Genomic DNA, 22,026 nt, shown 5'->3' with positions numbered 1-22,026 from the left:
AGTATAACAAAGGTTTATCTAAGCAACAAGTTGAACTATTTTCAGATGTGTTTCAAGGGCTAGGTTGTTTGCCTGGTGAATGCAGCATTAAACTAAAACCAGATGCACATCCAGTAATTCATTCACTAAGAAGGATTCCAATTGCCATAAAAGACAAACTCAAAGAGGAACTGGATCGCATGGTAAATTTAGGAATGCTGAAAAAAGTAGATGAGCCCACTGAGTGGGTGAGTTCAATGGTTGCAGTAGAAAAGAAAAACTCAGGTGCTTTAAGAATATGCATTGATCCAAGAGATTTAAACAGAGAAATCATGCGAGAACACTACAGTTTACCAACTCTAGATGACATCACACACAAGTTAGCACATGCAAAATTCTTCAGTGTATTAGATGCTCAGTCAGGATATTGGCAGCTCAAATTAGATGAACAGAGCAGCAGGCTCACCACTTTTAATTCACCATTTGGAAGATGGCGCTTTACTAGAGTTCCCTTTGATATTGCCTCAGCACAAGAAATATTTCAGAAAAAAGCACATGAAACCATTGAAGGCCTTCATGGTGTAGATGTAATCATAGATGATCTTCTGGTATATGGATCTACACGGAAAGAACATGATCAAAATCTGTGTGCACTATTGGAACGGTGTCGAGAGAGAAACATGAAGTTAAACCCAGGTAAAATGCAAATCGGTGTTACCCAAGTTAAATATTTTGGTCATATTCTGTCACAAGATGGGCTAAAAGCAGACCCAGAGAAAATAGCAGCAATACAACATCTGGATCCTCCTACCTCGAAGAAGGAATTAGAAATCATTCTGGGTATGTTTAATTATCTGTCAAGGTTTGTTCCTGGACTAGCAGAAGCTACAGCTCCACTAAGAGAACTACTCCAAAAGGATGCACTATGGAGCTGGAATGACTCAATAAATAATGTTTTTGAAGATGTCAAAGGTCTTATTGTGCGTTCCTCGGAAACTGGATTACAATATTTTGACCCCAAGAAGGAGGTAACAATACAGGTTGATGCCTCTCAGTTCGATTTAGGAGCAGTCCTAATGCAGGAAGGCAGGCCTGTTGCATATGCTTCCAGATCAATGACTCCTACGCAACGCAACTATGCCCAAATAGAAAAAGAAATGCTGGCCATTGTAATTGATTGTGAAAAGTTTCATCAATACATCTATGGGCAGAAAATCACAGTTGAAACTGATCATAAACCACTTATGAGCATCATGGAAAAACCACTTGTGTCCGCTCCACCAAGGCTGCAAAGAATGATCCTAAGAATACAAAAATATGATATGCATGTAGTATATGTACCTGGCAATAGAATTCCAGTAGCTGATATGCTTTCAAGGACATTTAAGCCTGGACAAGACGAAAGAGAGGAAAGGGACTTGGAAGAGCATGTGCACTCTGTACTTTCACAATTACCTGCTACTGATGAGAAACTTAAAGAAATACAGCTAGCAACAGAAAGGGATGCAACTATGGCCAATTTGATTACAATAATACAGGAAGGATGGCCAAACTCAAAAGCCAAAGTGAATGTTGACTTAAAACCTTACTGGAATGTAAGAAAAGAACTGTCAATAATTGATAGGATTGTATTTAAAGGGGAGAGAATTGTGGTTCCCCCGGAGCTCAGGAAAGAAATAATAAGAAAACTGCATATAGGGCATTTTGGAATAGCCTTGTGTAAAAGACGTGCTAGGGATCTCTTATATTGGCCTGGAATGAATTCACAGATTGAAGACATGGTCAATAGTTGTGCAACATGTCAAGAAAATCAAAGAGCAAACCAAAAGGAGCCAATGGTAACAAGAGTACAGCCAGAGGAAGCTTGGCAAAGAATTGCATCAGACCTATTTACATGGAACCACAACAACTATCTTATAATGGTAGACTACTACAGTCGTTACTTTGAAATAGTTCAACTAAGAGACACTAAGTCTAGTGCAGTAATAAATGTCATTAAATCTGTCTTGGCAAGACATGGCATATGTGATGAGTTAATATCAGATAATGGTCCTCAGTGCTCCTCAATAGAATTTGCAAACTTTGCAAAAGAATGGGGTTTCAAACACACATTGTCCAGCCCACATTACCCACAGTCAAATGGCTTAGCTGAAAAATATGTACAAATTGCAAAGAACATTTTGGAAAAAGCAGCCCAAACTAATCAAGATCCATACCTGTGTATTCTAATCTACCGTAACACCCCAATAGATGGAATTGCATCACCTTCACAATTACTAATGAGTAGACGTTTGAAATCAGTTTTGCCTTCAACACCTACACAACTTGCCTCCAAAGTACAGAATCCTGCAATGGTTAAACAGCGAGTGGAAACATTAAAAAACAGGCAGAAACAGTACTATGATCGTGGGTCTAAATTTCTAAAACCTTGTGAGCTTGGCGATAGGGTAAGGATGCAAAATTTAGAAGGAAGGTGGAAACCTGCAGTGGTAACCAAAGTAACAAGTGCACCACGCTCATACATTGTCCGCACCGACAATGGCAAAGATTACCGGCGCAACAGAGTACATCTGCGTCATAACAGAGGTACGAATACAGGAGTTACAAATATTCCAGATGCAGTGCTTCATGTACCACCAAGGATGTCACATAGTGATATAAATGAGACTCTAAGCTCAACTGATGCTTCACATGTGGACATACAGGAAGGACAATTACTGAGTACAACACCAACCGCACAACTCTCTGATCACAGCTCCAATGTGATTCTTCCTAGCACAACAGAAACAGCACAAGTTGAACCACCCAGTAGATTCTCAAGATATGGACGGAGAATCAAGCCAAAGTATTGGGAAGACTATGACACTACATAACTGTGTGCTTTGTTTGTTTGTTTTTGTGCTTGTTTTTTTTTGTTTTTTTTTACATTTATATTCCTTTATATCCAATATATATTGTTTTATTTCTTATTTATTTTTAAGAAGGGAGATGTAATGAATATATCATAATGGTTTGTTCCAGTTGTTGCTGTTTATATTTGCTGCAGTTCATATATTCTAACACTAGGGACAAGCATGAGGTATAACAGTGAAATGGGTGTGTTATCTTCAGTTAATAAAAAGTTCTTGAAGTTGAACAATGGTGCCTTAATGAGTTCTGTGCATTCTATAACAGGAGATCTTTACAGTATGTCAAAATATATATGTGTATTGAGATGTAGTGACAAATGAACACTCACATGTTACAACCTCAATCTTATGAGGTAAGAATAAGACACTGAGAAAACGATTATCCACTTTAGGAAACCCCCTTTCTGCTTCCAAGCTCCTTCTTTTTCTTCAGGCAGTATATTCACCCCTTCAACAGAGTGTTAACCCCTTCAAAAAAAGATGTCAGCACAGTCCTTCTGAAAAAGGTGCTAGAGCAGTTTTCCACAGGGGATATCAAAAACGAGTATGTTCACCAATTGAGCTTAATATGTAAAATGTACTTTTATTAAATAAATAAACAAACAGTTTCATGCACGTACTGTTGCTGTAAAAATCCTGTTGTACCATAATAAAAAACTTTTAAAATTTAAAACTTAAAGCAGTGCTGTAAATATCCAAACAAAAGTTCTTGTTCTTATAGCCCTTAATTCTGCTCAAACAAATGTTCCAAAAGTAGAGCACTTACTGCATGGATAACACCACTTGTACCTTTTTCATACAATCCTTATGAATTCGCTTTGTTAATATGAATATATATATATATATATGTGCTTCTGCACTTAGAGCAAACCTGACACAGCGTGTATTTGTGCCGTAGCACTCTGTTTCAATTGCGGCTGTCGAGGGGGCGTGGCATATATTTATTATCTATACATATCTATTTGTGTATATATGTCTATAAATACATATATAAACATATAAATACATATTTACACACACATATTATTATTATTCTTTAACCAACAGATTCCGCAGCGCTGCCCATGGGTACAAGGATAAAAGTACAACGGAGAAATAATACAATAAAAGACAAAATTTTACAGACAAATACAGGGGGAATTGAGGGCCCTATTCCCGTGGGAACTTACAATCTAGATGGGTAGGAGGATGGGAAACAGGAGGTGGGGACTGCAAAGGTGAGAATGATATTAGTGAGGAGATAGATGAGGGCAACTGTTAGGTAAGTGAAGTTGATTTGTTAATGAGTCGGGTGATAAGCTTCCCTGAAAAAAAGGTCTTTAGGGAACGTTTAAAGGAGGAGAGGTTAGGGAAAAGTCTGACAGCTCAAGGAAGTGTGTTCCAGAGGGTTGGTGCCGCACGAGAGAAGTCCTGTAGTCTAGCATGAGAGGAGGTGATGGTAGAGGAAGCAAGGAGCAGGTCATTGTTGGATCTTAGGGGACGGGCTGGAGTATATTTGTTGATCAGTGAGGACAGGTAGGGTGGGGCAGCATTGGTGAGGGCTTTGTAGGTCAGGGTGAGAATTTTGAATTTAACTCTGCTGTGAATGGAGAGCCAGTGAAGGGACTCACAGAGAGGTGCAGCAGAAACAGAGCATCGGGAGAGGTGGATTAGCCTGGCAGATGCATTTAGGATGGATTAAGAGGAGAGAGACAGGAGAGGAGGAGGCCAGTTAGTAGGTTATTACAGTAGTCAAGTCAGGAAATTACCAGGGAGTGAATTAGTTGTTTATTGGTTTCGGCACTCAGAAACAGACGAATTTTGGAGATATTGCTTAGGTGGTTGCGGCAGGATGAAGAGACCAATTTGATGTGGGGAATGACGGACAGATTTGAGTCAAGTGTGACTCCAAGGCAGCGGACGTGGGGTGATGGGGAGATAGTGGTGCTGCCAACAGTGATGAAAAAATTAGAAACTGGAGTAGAGTTAGAGGGGGGGGATTAGAAGTAGTTCGGTGTTGGACATGTTTATTTTTAGGTGGTGAGAGGCCATTCAGGAGGAAATGCCAGATAAGCAGTTGCTGATGTGAAAATTGACAGAAGGAGAGAGTGCAGGGGTGGAAAGGTAGATTTGGGTATCGTCAGCATAGAGGTGATAGTTGAAGCCATAGCTGTTGATAAGTTTACCCAGTGAAGTGTAAATAGAGAAGAGTAGAGGACCCAGGACAGAGCCTTGAGGTATTCCAACAGACAGAGGCAATAGAGAGGAGGAGTCACCAGCAAAAGAGACAGAGAAGGATCTGTTAGAGAGATGAGTGAATCCAGGAGAGGGCAGTGTCACAGAGCCCAAGAGAGTCCATAGGAGAAGGGGATAGTCAACAGTGTCAAAGGCCGCAGAGAGGTCAAGTAAGATGAGTATAGAGTAGTAGCCTTTGTGTTTAGCAGAAAGGAGATTGTTGTTAACCTTGGTGAGGGCCGTCTCAGTTGAGTGTTGGGGACAGAAGCCAGATTGCAGGGGGTCGAACAATGAGTTGGAGGACAGGAAGTGGGTTAGGCGTTTGAAAACTAGTTTTTCACGGATTATTGAAGCTAGCGGGGGCAGTGATATGGGGCAGTAGTTTGCAGTAGAGTTAGGGTCAAGGTAGGGTTTTTTTGAGGATGGGGGTTAACTTTCCATGTTTGAAGGAGGCAGGGAATGAGCCAGTAGAAAGGGAAAGGTTGAATATGTGAGCAAGAGCCAGAGTGAGGGTGGGAGATAAAGAAGGTATTAGATGTGAAGGAATAGGGTCAAGTGGGCAGGTAGTGAGGTATGAGGAAGACAATTGGGAAGCCACTTCACTCTCAGTGGTTGGGAGGAGGGTGCAGAGAGTGGCAGAGGGGGAGACTGGGAGCGAAGTTGGGAGATTGCAGGCTTGTGTTGGGAGGTTTCTTTGGATGTTAAGTGTTTTATTGAAAAAGTAGTCAGCCAGGTCTTGAGCACTGAATGCAGATTAGGGGGATGGTGCAGGCGGGTAGAGGAAATAGTTCAACATGGAGAAGAGTCTTTTATGGTTTGAGGAGTGAGTGGATATAAGAGAAGAGAAGTAGGTTTGCTTAGCATAGTGAAAGGCAGAGGTGTAAGAGTAAAGAATGAATGTATATACACTCAAATTCGAATAAAGTGAATCCACCCTCCAAAAGCCAACAACCTGGGTGCAAATATTTAATAAACAGTCAGCAAAAAAGGTGCACTCTCAGGAATTATAGACAAACAGTGTCATAGTTTATTTGACGTTTCAGGGATCAAGTGTCCCCTTCTTCAGAATAATTAAATCAGTGTTACACACCACAAATTATAGTGAATACAGTGCTGAAAAAATTACATACCCCTCCTACTAAACTTCGCACCTAACAATGTCTCCTGGAATGCAAACTTGCGTTCCATCGTATTGAAGGACCAGAAGTAGCTCTGACGTCGCCTTCAGTCTTTCCGTATGTTAACTAAATATCAATGAAATCAATCTCACAAAATAAATAGTGCATATTCATGTGTTACAAACATCACCCATATAGGATAAGTGAAGCTGCGCTCAGAATCCACAAAACACTCATGGATTGCATGTACTATACCGCTACTACGATCACATGCAGGTTGTCATAGCAACATATTCACAGAATATCATATTATAATAAATCCACACTCTCATTACAAATAATCACCTAGATTACGAGTTTTGCATTATGGTTTTAATGCTGAAAAAAATGGAAATTTCAGCGTAAAAACAGTAGCGCAGCCATTACGAGTCTTGTCAGTATAGCTATACCGCAAGAATTTTAGCCAGTAACGCGACGTCAATCTCGCACTCAAAAAAATTACGTTTTTGTGTGGGATTTCCATAGCGCCGGTATTACAAGTTGTGCAGTGAGGCTAAAATGCTTGCGTTCCAGCCTATACCAACACGATCTATTCCGCTATCTGAAAGCGGTAGTTATGAGTTTTGCGCAACAAAAATGTTTCACAAAACTCATAACTAAAATGTTACAAAGTACACTAACACCCATAAACGACCTATTAACCCCTATTCCGCCGCCCTCCTGCATCGCAAACACTATTTAAAACTTATTAACCCCTAATCTGCAACACTCGACATCGCCGCAACTAATAAAAGTTATTAACCCCTATTCCGCCGCTCCACGTCATTGCCACCACTATAATAAAGTTATTTATCCCTATTCCCCCGCACCCCAACATCGCTGACACTATAATAAAGCTATTAACCCCTATTCCGCTGCTCCCCAACATCGCCGCCAATAAATAAAGTTATTAACCCCTAAACCTCTGGCCTCCCACATCACCACCACTAAATAAATCTATTAAGCCCTAAACCGCCAGCCCCCTACAACGCAAAAAACTAAATTAAACCATTAACCCCTAAACCTAACAACCCCCTAACTTTAAATTAAAATTACAATATCCCTATCTTAAAGAAAATAAAAACTTACCTGTGAAATTAAAAAAACCTAAGTTTAAATTAACAATTAACCTAACGTAACTATTATACAAAATCAAAAAAACTACCAATTAAATAAACTAAATTACACATTAAAAAAACCTAACGCTACAAAAAGAATTAAGTCTAAAATTACAAAAAATACTAAATTACAAAAAATAACAATCACTAAATTACGAAAAAATAAACAAAATTATCCAAAATAAAAACAATTACACCTAATCTAATAGCCCTATAAAAATAAAAAAGCCCCCCCCAAAATAAAAAAAAACCCTAGCCTACAATAAACTACCAATAGCCCTTAAATGGGCCTTTTGTATGGCATTGCCCTAAAGAAATCAGCTCTTTTACCTATAAATAAAATACAAAGACCCCAACAGTAAAAACCCACCATCCAACCAACCCCCCAAAATTAAAAACCTAACTCTAACAAAAACCTTAGCTAATCATTGCCCTCTTTTACATTGCCTTTAAAAAGGCATTCAGCTCTTTAAAAAAAGCCCAAACTCTAAAAAAAACCTAACACTAACCCCGACGATCCACTTACAATTTCTTAAGTCCGGACATCCAGACGGCAAGAAGTCTTTATCCAGACGGCGAGGTCTTCATCCATCCAGGCGGCGTCTTCTATCTTCATCCCGGCGGCGTCTTCTATCTTCATTCCGGCGGCACGGAGCGGGTCCATCCTTGAAGACATCCGGCGCGGAGCGTCCTCTTCATACTGTAACCACCGTACACTGAATCTTCAATGCAAGGGAACCTTTTCAAAATGGTAATTCAAATCAGCCAATAGGATGAGAGCTACTGAAATCCTATTGGCTGTTCAAATCAGTCAATAGGATGAGAGCTACTGAAATTCTATTGGCTATTCAAATAAGCCAATAGAATTTCAGTAGCTCTCATCCTATTGGCTGATTTGAATTTCAAAAATCAAATCAGCCAATAGAAATGCAAGGGAGGCCATTTTGAAAAGGCTCCCTTGCATTGAAGATTCAGTATACGGCGGTGACCATATGAAGAGGCCGCTCCGCGCCGGATGTCTTCAAAGATGGACCCAGTTTGAAGATAGAAGACGCCGGATGGATGAAGACTTCTTGCCGCCTGGATGTCCGAACTTTAGAAACTAAGTCGAACGTCGGGGGTTAGTGATAGGTTTTTTTTTTTTACTTTTTTGGGGTGTTTTTTTTTTTAGATTAGGGTTTGGCCTTTTTTTAAAGAGCTGAATGCTCTTTTAAGGGCAATGTAAAAGAGCTGAATGCCCTTTTAATGGCTATGCCGATACAAATGCCCTTTTTTTAGGTTATTTATTTTGGTGGGGTTGGTTGGGTGGTGGGTTTTACTGCTGGGGTGTCTTTGTATTTTTTTACAGGTAAAAGAGCTGATTTCTTTAGGGCAATGCCCCACAAAAGGCCCTTTTAAGGGCCATTGGTAGTTTATTGTAGGCTAGGTTTTTTTTTTATTTTGGGGGGCTTTTTTATTTTTATAAGGCTATTAGATTAGGTGTAATTGTTTTTATTTTGGATAATTTCGTTTGTTATTTTTCATAATTTAGTGTTTGTTATTGTTTGTAATTTAGTATTTTTTGTAATTTTAGACTTACATTTTTTTAGAAGTGTTAGGTTTTTTTAAATGTGTAATTTAGTTTAATTGGTAGTTATTTTAATTTTAGTATAATAGTTATATTAGGTTAATTGTTAGTTTAAACTTAGTTTTTTTTTATTTCACAGGTAAGTTTTTATTTATTTTAAGATAGGGATATTGTAATTTTAATTTAAAGTAAGGGGGTTGTTAGGTTTAGGGGTTAATAGTTTAATTTAGTTTTGTTGCGATGTGGTGGGCTGGCGGTTTAGGGGTTAATAGGTTTATTTGGTGGCGGTGATGTGGGAGGCCAGAGGTTTGGGGGTTGATAACTATATTTTGTGGCGGCGATGTTGGGGAGCAGCAGAATAGGGGTTAATAGCTTTATTATAGTGTCGGCGATGTTGGGGTGCAGGGGAATAGGGGTTAATAACTTTATTATAGTGGCGGCTATGTCGGGGATCGGCGGAATAGGGGTTAATAACTTTTATTAGTGGCGACGATGTCGGGGCGGCAGATTAGGGGTGTTTAGACTTGGGGTTTATGTTAGGGTGTTATAGAGCTTTTTATTCCATGCTTCAGGGTTTTTTTCTAACACTCTCTCCCCATTGATGTCTATGGGAAAAGCGTGCACAAGCACGTCAAAGCAGCCCTTGGATTTTGTGCGGTATGGAGCTTATCGCAAACCATATCGCATGCACAAGGCGGCTTTTTGGAAACTTGTAATGGCAGCGCTATGGAGGTTAAAATAATGCAACTTTTGTTGCGTTCGTTTCGCACCCTCTATAACTCAAAACTCGTAATCTAGGTGATTGTGAACTATTATAGTACAAGCCTCTTTTGTAAAGATAAAACTATGTTTAAAATCTATATTGAGAATCTGGATTGTTTAAACTCTGCAAATACCACACTTCCTTACAGGTTGCCATGGATACTTATAAACAAATATCACACTTGTGTTTAGCAGTACTTACGAGCATTCCGTGATTTTGTGTAAGACATACATCGCCATACACATATTGTTTCTGTATGTGTTGAGTAACGAAACACAAAAAATGTACTAGATACACAATATAAACATTCAAATTATGGACTGAAAGCTCCGCCTCTCCTCTTCCACCAGAATATAAGAGAGTCCATCTGATAGATAACCATGTTGAATTGTTCATTTATAGTTTGTTATCGATGTGCAGCGGACATGATTCGCAATATCGTATCTTGTCCGCTTGCACAATGATAATTTGGCTCCTATATGTCTAAAATTCCTAATGTGTATCGTTTTTGCTGACTATATATATATATATGTATATACATATACTAGTTTTGGGATCCAAGCACTCACTGTAGGTTGTGTTGCCTGGGTGCACTCTATGGTAGAGAGGTAGAAACTTTCATGAAAAGAAGAGGCACTCACAGGACTTAATTAACACAAGATTTATTAATAGTTCATCAATTCAGTCAGTCAACGTTTCGGTCCTCGCAGGGACCTTTGTCAAGACTGTTTCTCAGTAGGAGCGTGTATGTTGTACTCAGCGGTTAGTAGCTCTCATGCAGGCCCAGACCATGACACTCCCAGCACCATGCTTGACTGTAGGCAAGACACAAGCAAGACACACTTGTCTTTGTACTCCTCACCTGGTTGCCGCCACACATGCTTGACACCATCTGAACCAAATAATTTAATCTTGGTCTCATTGGACCACAGGACATGGTTCCAGTAGTCCATGTCATTAGTCTGCTTGTCTTCAGCAAACTGTTTGTGGGCTTTCTTGTGCATCACCTTTAGAAGAGGCTTCCTTCTGGGATTACAACCATGCAGACCAATTTAATGCAGTGTGCGGCATATGGTCTGAGCAAAGACAGGCTGACCTTCTGCAAATTGTTTGTGGGCTTTCTTGTGCATCACCTTTAGAAGAGGCTTCCTTCTGGGATTACAACCATGCAGACCAATTTAATGCAGTGTGCGGCATATGGTCTGAGCAAAGACAGGCTGACCTTCTGCAAATTGTTTGTGGGCTTTCTTGTGCATCACCTTTAGAAGAGGCTTCCTTCTGGGATTACAATCATGCAGACCAATTTAATGCAGTGTGCGGCATATGGTCTGAGCAAAGACAGGCTGACCTTCTCAACCCTTCAACCTTTGCAGCAATGCTGGCAGCACTCATACGTCTATTTCCCAAAGACAACCTCTGGATATGACGCTGTGCACGTGCATTCAGCTTCTTTGGTCAACCATGACGAGGCCTGTTCTGAGTGTAACCTGTCCTATGAAACCGCTGTATGGTCTTGCCCACCATGCTGCAGCTAAGTTTCAGGGTCTTGCCAATCTTCTTATAGCCTAGGCCATCTTTATGTAGAGCAACAATTCTTTTTTTCATATCCTCAGAGAGTTCTTTGCCATGAGGTGCCATGTTGAACTTCTAATGATCAGTATGAGAGAGTTTGAGAGCGATAACACTAAATTTAACACACCTGTTTCCCATTCACACCTGAGACATTGTAACACTAACGAGTCACATGACACCGGGGAGGAAAAATGGCTAATTAGGCCCAATTTGGACATTTTCACTTAGGGGTATACTCACTTTTGTTGCCAACGGTTTAGACATTAATGGCTGTGTGTTGAGTTATTTTGAGGGGACAGCAAATTTACACTGTTATACAGGCTGTACACTCACTACTTTACATTGAAGCAAAGTGTCATTTGGAAAATATATAATAAAATATTATAATAATATTATAATAATAATAAAATCTTTACAAAAATGTGAGGGGTGTACTCACTTTTGTGAGATACTGTATATACTGTATATATATATATATATATATATATATATACATATTTTTTACATGTATATGTATGTATCTCTATGTTAAAGCCCCTTAGATGCATTTTTTTGCACCTGAGACCTCATATTTGAGCCCTTATAACTTTTTTTATAAAATTCTTTTTTAAATAATTAGGCAGTGTTATTATTAATGTAACTGTACATTACAATGTATTTTTATGTGTTTTGTGCAACATTTTATTCTAGCATAACAGTTAACCAGAGCTCTGAAGTCCGCTATCCCAAAACACATTAATAAATTCAATTGCACTCAAGTAAACATGTTTACTTTCAACTTGTAATATGCACACTACTTACGATGCATGCAAACACCCACAATAAACCCCTTTTTGCTTGCGCACAACAGTTAACGTGCCACTCATAATGTAGTCCTTAGGCGTAAAAAAATATACGATTGTGGGTAATCCTGGTTAGTATGTCCCGCAAACTCCTCTTTTTAGTGCAGTCCAGGGTACCAGTAGTGTAACGATATAGCCCGGATATCGAGGGTTAATACCAGATGAAAGATGCCCTGAATACAGGATCAGCAACACACGAACCCAGTTAATTCCCCCCAAACACGAGACCAAGCTCCATCTTGAGGGTAAAACAGGAATCAGCCAGAGCTGTGTGTTTATTGTTCTTAAATACACATTTTTACACATTAGTTCCACCCACAGGGTTTTGTAAAACAACCAATAAACACATACAATACTCTCAGACACTCCCACACAAAATCATCCCCTCTACCTGTGATGCAATTACCTTACACAATGGGTGATGCAATTACCTAACACAATGGTTGATGCAGTTACCTTACACAATGGTTGATACAATTACCTTACACAATGTTTGATGCAGTTACCTTACACAATGGTTGATACAATTACCTTACACAATGGTTGATACAATTACCTTACACAATGGTTGATGTAATTATCACAGGCAGAGAAATACAGTTCAATTGCCATGGAGCCAAAGTCTTTCGTTATACAAATGGGCTACATGGCATAGCTATCTGGGGTATCACTGTTCAAATAGGGCAAGTACTGAATGACCCGGCTTTCATGTCTTTGCAGGGGAAAAGCAAGCGTTTCAACATGGGGCCATAGCCTAAAGGCAGCAGGCGGGCAACCAGGCTCCTCCAATGCACAGTGGCGAGATTGGTCTCGTCACATCTCTCCCCTTTTCCAAACAGACTAACAGGGTATCTGACCTCCTGCCGGTCAGTGCCCTGGTTAGTCCAGCAACCCACCCACAAAACACAATCAGCAGTACAGCCCACCCACAATAAATGGTCACTACACCTGGGTAGAGGAGAAACTTGTCCATGTCCAAGTGCCTCACTACGGCTGTGTGGGGGACTGGTACGCTGAATTGGTGGGTTGCGAGGTGGGCAGAGACCAGCTGTACTCTGCCCTGGTGCCAGCACTACCATGGAAGTAGCCTGGTGGGAGCCTGGTTGCTGGAGGGGGAGACCAACTGTCTCCCCTTTGGATAGATAGCTGTGCTGCTGGAGGGGGAGACCGATCGTCTCCCCTTTGGACAAAGCACGATGCTGCTGTGGGGGGAGACTGACTCTCTCCCCTTTGGCTAAACAGCCCTGTTGCTGGGGGACAGGACCGACTTTCCCTACCCCCTGTGCTGTAAGTGCAGAGACCACGGTCCCATCTGCATGGTTGTAGGGCTTACTGTCTCCCCCTGGTGCGTTAAGCTGCTGCTGGGGAGAGGGGGTAACAAGCTCCTCTCCCATACATACTTCCAGCTGCTGGGGAATGGAGACTGGGCTCCGAATCCCCTGCATCTCACTCTGCTGATGGGGGGCAGAACCAACTGTCTCTCCCCTGTAACTCAGCCTGCCGCTGGGGAATGGAGTCTGGGCTCCCAATTCCCTGCATATCACTCTGCTGCTGGGGGACAGGACTAACTGTCTCTACCCCCTGTACCTCAGCCTGCCACTGGGGAATGGAGTCTGGGCTCCCAATTCCCTGCAGGACCGGTGGAGAGACCTCGGTCCCATCTCCACCGGCCACCTGAGGTCCTTCCCAGTAAATCTCCACAATATCTTCCCAGCTGAATGGGTTTGGATCTGGGTCTGTCATCTTGCTGTCCTGCTGAGCCTTCCCAATGGAGTGGAAGAGATCTCGGTAGTCCTGCTCCAGTTCCCACTCCAGGGTTGCTAGGTGAGCCAGGTCCTGCTCTACCTCATGGGGGTCATCCTTACACAATGGTTGGTGCAGTTACCTTACACAATGGTTGATACAATTACCTTACACAATGGTTGATGTAATTATCACAGGCAGAAAAATACAGTTCAATTGCCATGGAGCCAAAGTATTTTGTTATACAAATGGGCTACATGGCATAGCTATCTGGGGTATCACTGTTCAAATAGGGCAAGTACTGAATGACCCGGCTTTCGTGTCTTTGCAGGGGAAAAGCAAGCGTTTCAACATGGGGTCATAGTCTAAAGGCAGCAGGCGGGCAACCAGGCTCCTCCAATGCACAGTGGCGAGATTGGTCTTGTCACAAGTAGCAATCAAGGTTCTTAGTGCGACCCAATATACACAGTCATACATACTCACTGTGACTGACAACTTTAGTGTCACTCTACCATAGACTAGACGCCGCCTGCAGACACTCTGAAATGTGTGTAAAGTCTGGTCCTTGTCTATTCACTTTTCCAATACCTTTAGGGTATCTGAATGCTCTCTTGTGGCCAAGACATAGGTTACTGGCAGACAGCAGTCTGTGACGGTATAACCAGGGCAGCCTTTACAAAGACTTTACTCACTAGATACTCAACAAATAAAGAAAAAGGGATTGATATCCAAAGACACTACAGATTCCACAAACTCCACCTGAGTCTACTAGTTGTGAAATCAGTATATATCTATTGAGTACCACACATATTAAGGGGTTACATTTTTTTAGCTAAATTCAGTCAACATAATACCAACCCTCAACAATACCAAACTTAAATATATAAAATAAACAACACGATACTCAGGGTTGGGAGAAAAAAACAGCTCCCCAACTGGGGAGGGGTTGCTTTATTAAATAAGTAAATAAATAACTTTAATACTGAATAGCTACCCAGCTGGCAAGATGATCTTGTCCTAATTAACCCTCTAAGGGGTGTGGCCGCCCTGGGAATTAGGACACCCTCATTCCGCCTACCTCTCTTCCCAAGGAAGATCGACCAGCGAGCCGACCTATTTCTAGCACCTCTGCGACTAGGGTCCTAAATGCCCACTGTACTTTCCTTCTATGATGCTAACGGCCAATTGGAATTTTATGCCACAGCCCTTTCTGGAACACTTGGGAAAGCATGACACCATGCAGACCCCCAACTTGACATTTTAGGGTTAAAGAAGTCTCCAACACTGTATAGTCAATGGTCCTCCAGCCTCCTTTGGGCTCCTCTGCTTGTCTTTGTACTATTGCACTTTGGACACTAAGGCAGAGGTTAAACACAGGTTAAGGTATTGCAGAGGACCAGGAGTATTTATGAGATGCAGAAGACAAGGTACACACTGTGGGGTCAATTTATTAAAGTGCGGGCGGACATGATATGATGAAGTGTATCATGTCCACTGCATATCGATAAATGCTGACAGCATACGCTGTCGGCATTTATCATTGCACCAGCAGTTCTTGTGAACTGCTTGTGCAATGCCGCCCCCTGCAGATTTGCGGCCAATCGGCCACTAGCAGGGGGTGTCAATCAACCCAATCGAATATAATTTCTGTCTGCCGCCTCATACGGAGCTTGATAAATTGACCCCACTAGCTGAAGAGGACCTGGAAAGTTCAGGCACAGACTGAGAGAACTCAATGTCAGGGCAAAGACTGATTAGCCAGGCAGGTTTAAATAGTCTGTTGGTAATTGTACACCACCAACATCTGACAGGAGGTGGAGCCGAGACAAAAAGCAAAAAACAAAACACAATTTATGCTTACCTGATAAATTTATTTCTCTTGTGGTATATCCAGTCCACGGATCATCCATTACTTGTGGGATATTCTCATTCCCAACAGGAAGTTGCAAGAGGACACCCAGAGCAGAGCTGTAATATAGCTCCTCCCCTAACTGTCATAGCCAGTCATTCGACTGAAAACAAGCCGAGAAAGGAGGAACCATAGGGTGTAGTGGTTACTGTAGTTTAAATTTAAAAATTACCTGCCTAAAAATGACAGGCGGGCCGTGGACTGGATACACCACAAGAGAAATAAATTTATCAGGTAAGCATAAATTTTGTTTTCTCTTGTAAGGTGTATCCAGTCCATGGATCATCCATTACTTGTGGGATACCAATACCAAAGCTAAAGTACACGGATCAAGAGAGGGACAAGGCAGGAACTTAAATGGAAGGAACCACTGCCTGTAAAACCTGTCTCCCAAATATAGCCTCCGAAGAAGCAAAAGTATCAAATTAGTAAAATTTTGAAAAAGTATGAAGCGAAGACCAAGCAAGTCGCCGCCTTGCAAATCTGTTCAACAGAAGCCTCATTTTTAAAGGCCCAAGTGGAAGCCACAGCTCTAGTGGAATGAGCTGTAATCCTTTCAGGAGGCTGCTGTCCAGCAGTCTCATAGGCTAAGCGGATTAAGCTTCTTAGCCAAAAAGAAAAAGAGGTTGCCAAAGCCTTTTGACCTCTCCTCTGTCCAGAGTAGCCAACAAACAAAGCAGATGTTTGACGAAAATCTTTAGTAGCTTGTAAGTAAAACTTTAAAGCACGGACCACGTCCAGATTGTGTAACACAAGGATGGAACCACAATCTCTTGATTGATATTCTTGTTAGATACCACCTTAGGTAAGAACCCAGGTTTGGTACGCAGGACTACCTTATCCGTATGAAAAATCAGATAAGGAGAATCACATTGTAAGGCAGATAGCTCAGAGACTCTACGAGCCGAGGAAATAGCTACCAAAAAAAAAAGAACTTTCCAAGATAAAAGTTTGATATCTATGGAATGAAGAGGTTCAAATGGAACTCCTTGAAGAACCTTAAGAACCAAGTTTAAGCTCCATGGTGGAGCAACAGGTTTAAACACAGGCTTGATTCTAACTAAAGCCTGACAAAATGCCTGAACGTCTGGAACATCTGCCAGACGCTAGTGCAAAAGAATAGACAGAGCAAAAATCTGTCCCTTTAAGAAACTAGCTGACAATACTTTTTCCAAACCTTCTTGGAGAAAAGATAAAATCCTAGGAATCCTGACCTTACTCCATGAGTAACCCTTGGATTCACACCAATAAAGATATCTACGCCATACCTTATGGTAAATTTTCCTGGTGACAGGCTTTCGTGCCTGTATTAAGGTATCAATAACTGATTCGGAGAAGCCACGCTTTGATAAAATCAAGCGTTCAATCTCCAGGCAGTCAGCCTCAGAGAAATTAGATTTGGATGGTTGAAAGGACCCTGAAGTAGAAGGTCCTGTCTCAGAGGCAGAGACCATGGTGGAAAGGATAACATGTCCACTAGATCTGCACACCAGGTCCTGCGTGGCCACGCAGGTGCTATCAGAATCACCGATGCTCTCTCCTGCTTGATCTTGGCAATCAGTCGAGGGAGCAGAGGAAACGGTGGAAACACATAAGCCAGGTTGAAAGACCAGGGCGCTGCTAGAGTATCTATCAGTGTCGCCTTGGGATCCCTGGACCTGGATCCGTAACACGGAAGCTTGGCATTCTGGTGAGACGCCATCAGATCCAGTTCTGGTTTGCCCCAATGGAGAATCAGTTGTGCAAATACCTCCGGATGGAGTTCCCACTCTCCTGGATGAAAAGTCTGACGACTTAGAAAATCCACCTCCCAGTGCTCTACACCTGGGATATGGATAGCTGATAGGTGGCAAGAGTGAATCTCTGCCCAGTGAATTATTTTTGAAACTTCTAACATCTCTAGGGAACTTCTTGTTCCCCCTCGATGGTTGATGTAAGAGTTGCTAACTGAGGCCAAACCTGAAGAGCCTTGAATATCGCTCTTAGTTCCAGAATATTTATTGGAAGGAGAGACTCCACCTGAGTCCACGATCCCTGAGCCTTCAGGGAGTTCCAGACTGCACCCCAACCTAGAAGGCTGGCATTTGTTGTTACAATAGTCCAATCTGGCCTGCGAAGGTCATACCTTTGGACAGATGGACCTGAGATAGCCACCAGGGAATAGGATCCCTGGTCTCTTGGTCCAGATTCAGTTGAGGGGCCAAATCGGTGTAATCCCCGCTCCACTGACTGAGCCTGCATAGTTGCAGCGGTCTGAGATGTAAGCGTGCAAACGGCACTATGTCCATTGCCGCTACCATTAAGCCGATTACTTCCATGCAATGAGCCACCAAAGGGCGCGGAATGGAATGAAGAACCCGACAGGAATTTAGAAGCTTTGATAACCTGGACTCCGTCAAGGTAAATTTTCATTTCTACAGAATCTATGAGAGTCCCTAGAAAGGAAACTCTTGTGAGTGGGGATAGAGAACACTTTTCCTCGTTCACTTTCCACCCATGCGACCTCAGAAATGCCAGTACTACGTCCGTATGAGACTTGGCAATTTGGAAGTTTGACGCCTGTATCAGGATGCCGTCTAAATAAGGGGCTACTGCTATGCCCCGCGGCCTTAGGACCGCCAAAAGCGACCCTAGAACCTTTGTAAAGATTCTTGGGGCTGTAGCTAATCCAAAAGGAAGAGCTACAACTGGTAATGCCTGTCTTGATAGGCAAACCTGAGAAACCGATGATGATCTTTGTGTATCGGAATGTGAAGATAAGCATCCTTTAGATCCACTGTAGTCATATATTGACCCTCCTGGATCAGTGGTAGGATGGTACGAATAGTTTCCATCTTGAACGACGGAACTTTGAAAAAATTTGTTTAAGATCTTTAGATCCAAAATCGGTCTGAAGGTTCCCTCTTTTTTGGGAACCACAAACAGATTTGAGTAAAAACCCTGTTCCTGTTCCTCCTTTGGAACTGGATGGATCACTCCCATAACTAGGAAGTCTCGTACACAGTGTAAGAATGCCTCTCTCTTTATCTGGTTTGCAGATAATTGTGAAAGGTGAAATCTCCCTTTTTGGGGGGAAGCTTTGAAGTCCAGAAGATATCCCTGGGATATAATTTCCAACGCCCAGGGATCCTGAACATCTCTTGCCCACGCCTGGGCGAAGAGTGAAAGTCTGCCCCCTACTAGATCCGTTACCGGATAGGGGGTCATTCCTTCATGCTGTCTTAGAGGCAGCAGCAGGCTTTTTGACCTGTTTACCTTTTTTCCAGGTCTGGTTTGGTCTCCAGACCGTCTTGGATTGAGCAAAAGTTCCCTCTTGTTTATTATTAGAGGAAGTTGATGCTGCACCTGCCTTGAAGTTTCGAAAGGCACGAAAATTAGACTGTTTGGCCCTAGATTTGGACCTGTCCTGAGGAAGGGCACGACCTTTTCCTCCCGTGATATCAGCAATAATCTCCTTCAAACCAGGCCCGAATAGGGTCTGCCCCTTGAAGGGAATGTTAAGTAGCTTAGATTTTAAAGTCCCGTCAGCTGACCATGATTTAAGCCATAGCGCTCTGCGCGCCTGTATAGCAAAACCAGAATTCTTAGCCCTTAGTTTATTCAAATGAACAATGGCATCAGAAATAAAATAATTGGCTAGCTTAAGTGCTCTAAGTTTGCCAAGTATGTCATCCAATGGAGTCGCTACCTGTAAAGCCTCTTCCAGAGACTCAAACCAGTACGCCGCAGCAGCAGTGACAGGGGCAATGCATGCAATGGGCTGTAGGATAAAACCTTGTTGAATAAATATTTTCTTAAGGTAACCTTCTAATTTTTTATCCATTGGATCTAAAAAAGCACAACTGTCCTCGACAGGGATAGTAGTACGCTTTGCTAGAGTAGAAACTGCTCCCTCCACCTTAGGGACTGTCTGCCATAAGTCCCGTGTGGTGGCGTCTATTGGAAAACATTTTTCTAAAAATAGGAGGGGAAGAGAACGGCACACCTGGTCTATTCCATTCCTTATTAAAAATTTCTGTAAACCTTTTAGGTATTGGAAAAACATCAGTACACACCGGCACTGCAAAGCATTTATCCAGTCTACACAATTTCTCTGGCACTGCAATGGTATCACAGTCATTCAGAGCAGCTAAAACCTCCCTAAGCAACACGCGGAGGTGTTCAAGCTTAAATATAAATGTAGAAATATTAGAATCAGGTATCTTTCCTGAGTCATTAACATCACCCACTGACTGAAGCTCTCCTTCCTCAGCTTCTGCATATTGTGAGGCAGTATCAGACATGGTTCTTAAAGCGTCAGTATGCTCTGCATTTTGTCTCACCCCAGAGCTATCTCGTTAACCTCTAAGTTCAGGTAGTCTGGCTAATTACCGCTGACAGTGTATTATCCATGACTGCCGCCATGTCTTGTAAAGTAAACGCTATGGGCGCCCTAGATGTACTTGGCGCCATTTGAGCGTGAGTCCCTTGGGCGGGAGTCAAAGGGTCTGACACGTGGGGAGAGTTAGTCGGCATAACTTTCCCCTCGTCAGATTCCTCTGGTGATAATTTTTTTAAAAACAGAATATGATCTTTATTGCATAAAATGAAATCAGTACATTTGGTACACATTCTAAGAGGGGGTTCCACCATGGCTTTTAAACATAATGAACAAGGAGTTTCTTCTATGTAAGACATGTTTATACAGACTAGCAATGAGACTAGCAAGCTTGGAAAATACTTTAAATCAAGTTAACAAGCAAATATAAAAAACGGTACTGTGCCTTTAAGAGAAACAAATTTTGTCAGAATTTGAAAAACAGTGAAAAAATGCAGTAAATCAAACAAAATTTTTACAGTGTATGTAATAGGCTAGCAGAGTATTGCATCCACTTGCAAATGGATGATTAACCCCTTAGTTCAAAAAACGGATCAAAAAAACGAAATAGACGTTTTTAACAGTCACAACCAACTGCCACAGCAAGCTGTGGTCCTACCTTCCCCAATAAACGACTTTGGAAAGCCTTTGAGCCCTTTAGAGATGTCCTATAGCATACAGGGGACTCCTGTAGGGAAGCTGAATGTCACAGTTTGTAATTTTAACTGCACCAACTGTAACTTTTATACTATAACAGTGGAAAGCCTCAGTAAACTGTTTCTAGTCAAAATTTAAGCCAGCCATGTGGAAAAAACTAGGCCCCAATAAAGTTTTATCACCAAAGCATATATAAAAACGATTAAACATGCCAGCAAACGTTTATATTGCAATATCATAAGGGTATTACCCCTGGGAGTAAGCATGATACCAGTCGTTATTAAATCACTGTATTCAGGCTTAACTTACATTAATCCGGTATCAGCAGCATTTTCTAGTGTTTTCCATCTCTAGAAAAAATTATAACTGCACATACCTGATAGCAGAATAAACTGCACGCCATTCTCTCGCTGAAGTTACCTCATCTGTGTAATCCCCTCAGACATATGTGAGAATAGCAATGGATCTTAGTTACAACCTGCTAAGATCATAGAAACCTCAGGCAGATTCTTCTTCTATTTACTGCCTGAGATAAAATAGCACAACTCCGGTACTATTTAAAAATAACAAACTTTTGATTGAAGAAAATAAACTAGCTATATTTAACCACTCTCTCCTACAACGACCTTGCTTGTTGAGAGTTGCAAGAGAACGACTGGGTATGACAGTTAGGGGAGGAGCTATATTACAGCTCTGCTCTGGGTGTCCTCTTGCAACTTCCTGTTGGGAATGAGAATATCCCACAAGTAATGGATGATCCGTGGACTGGATACACCTTACAAGAGAAAAGGAATGCATCCACAACTGTTGGCTCAGTGGAAGTCAATGGGATACAACATGAGAGACTAGGGTTCAAGACCCAATGGGGGCATGACACATGCTCTCTCTAGCGCACAAAAGAATTAAGCCTTCTGTTAGCGCGGTCGGGGCTCTGGCAAGAAGAGGATCAGGTAAGCACGCTCTCTCTAGTGCACAAAATAATTAAGCATTAAAAAAATATAAAAGGAAATGAATACTTACAAATGTAGTCAGTATTTTTTTGGTTTCTTTCATTTCCGTTAGTGCACTCATTTGGATACTCGTTTTCTTAGAACAAATGATTTTCTTTAAGATTGATTCAGCTAGATTACGAGTTTGGCGTTATGAATGAAAAAGCAGCGTTATGCTTCATAACGCTGCTTTTCCCTAACGCCGCTATTACAAGTCTTGTAGGTATAGGTGTACCGCACACCTTTTTGG

This window comes from Bombina bombina, chromosome 12 (genome assembly GCF_027579735.1).
Source record: "Bombina bombina isolate aBomBom1 chromosome 12, aBomBom1.pri, whole genome shotgun sequence".
Lineage (NCBI taxonomy): Eukaryota > Metazoa > Chordata > Amphibia > Anura > Bombinatoridae > Bombina > Bombina bombina.
This window is presented reverse-complemented; position numbering follows the sequence as displayed.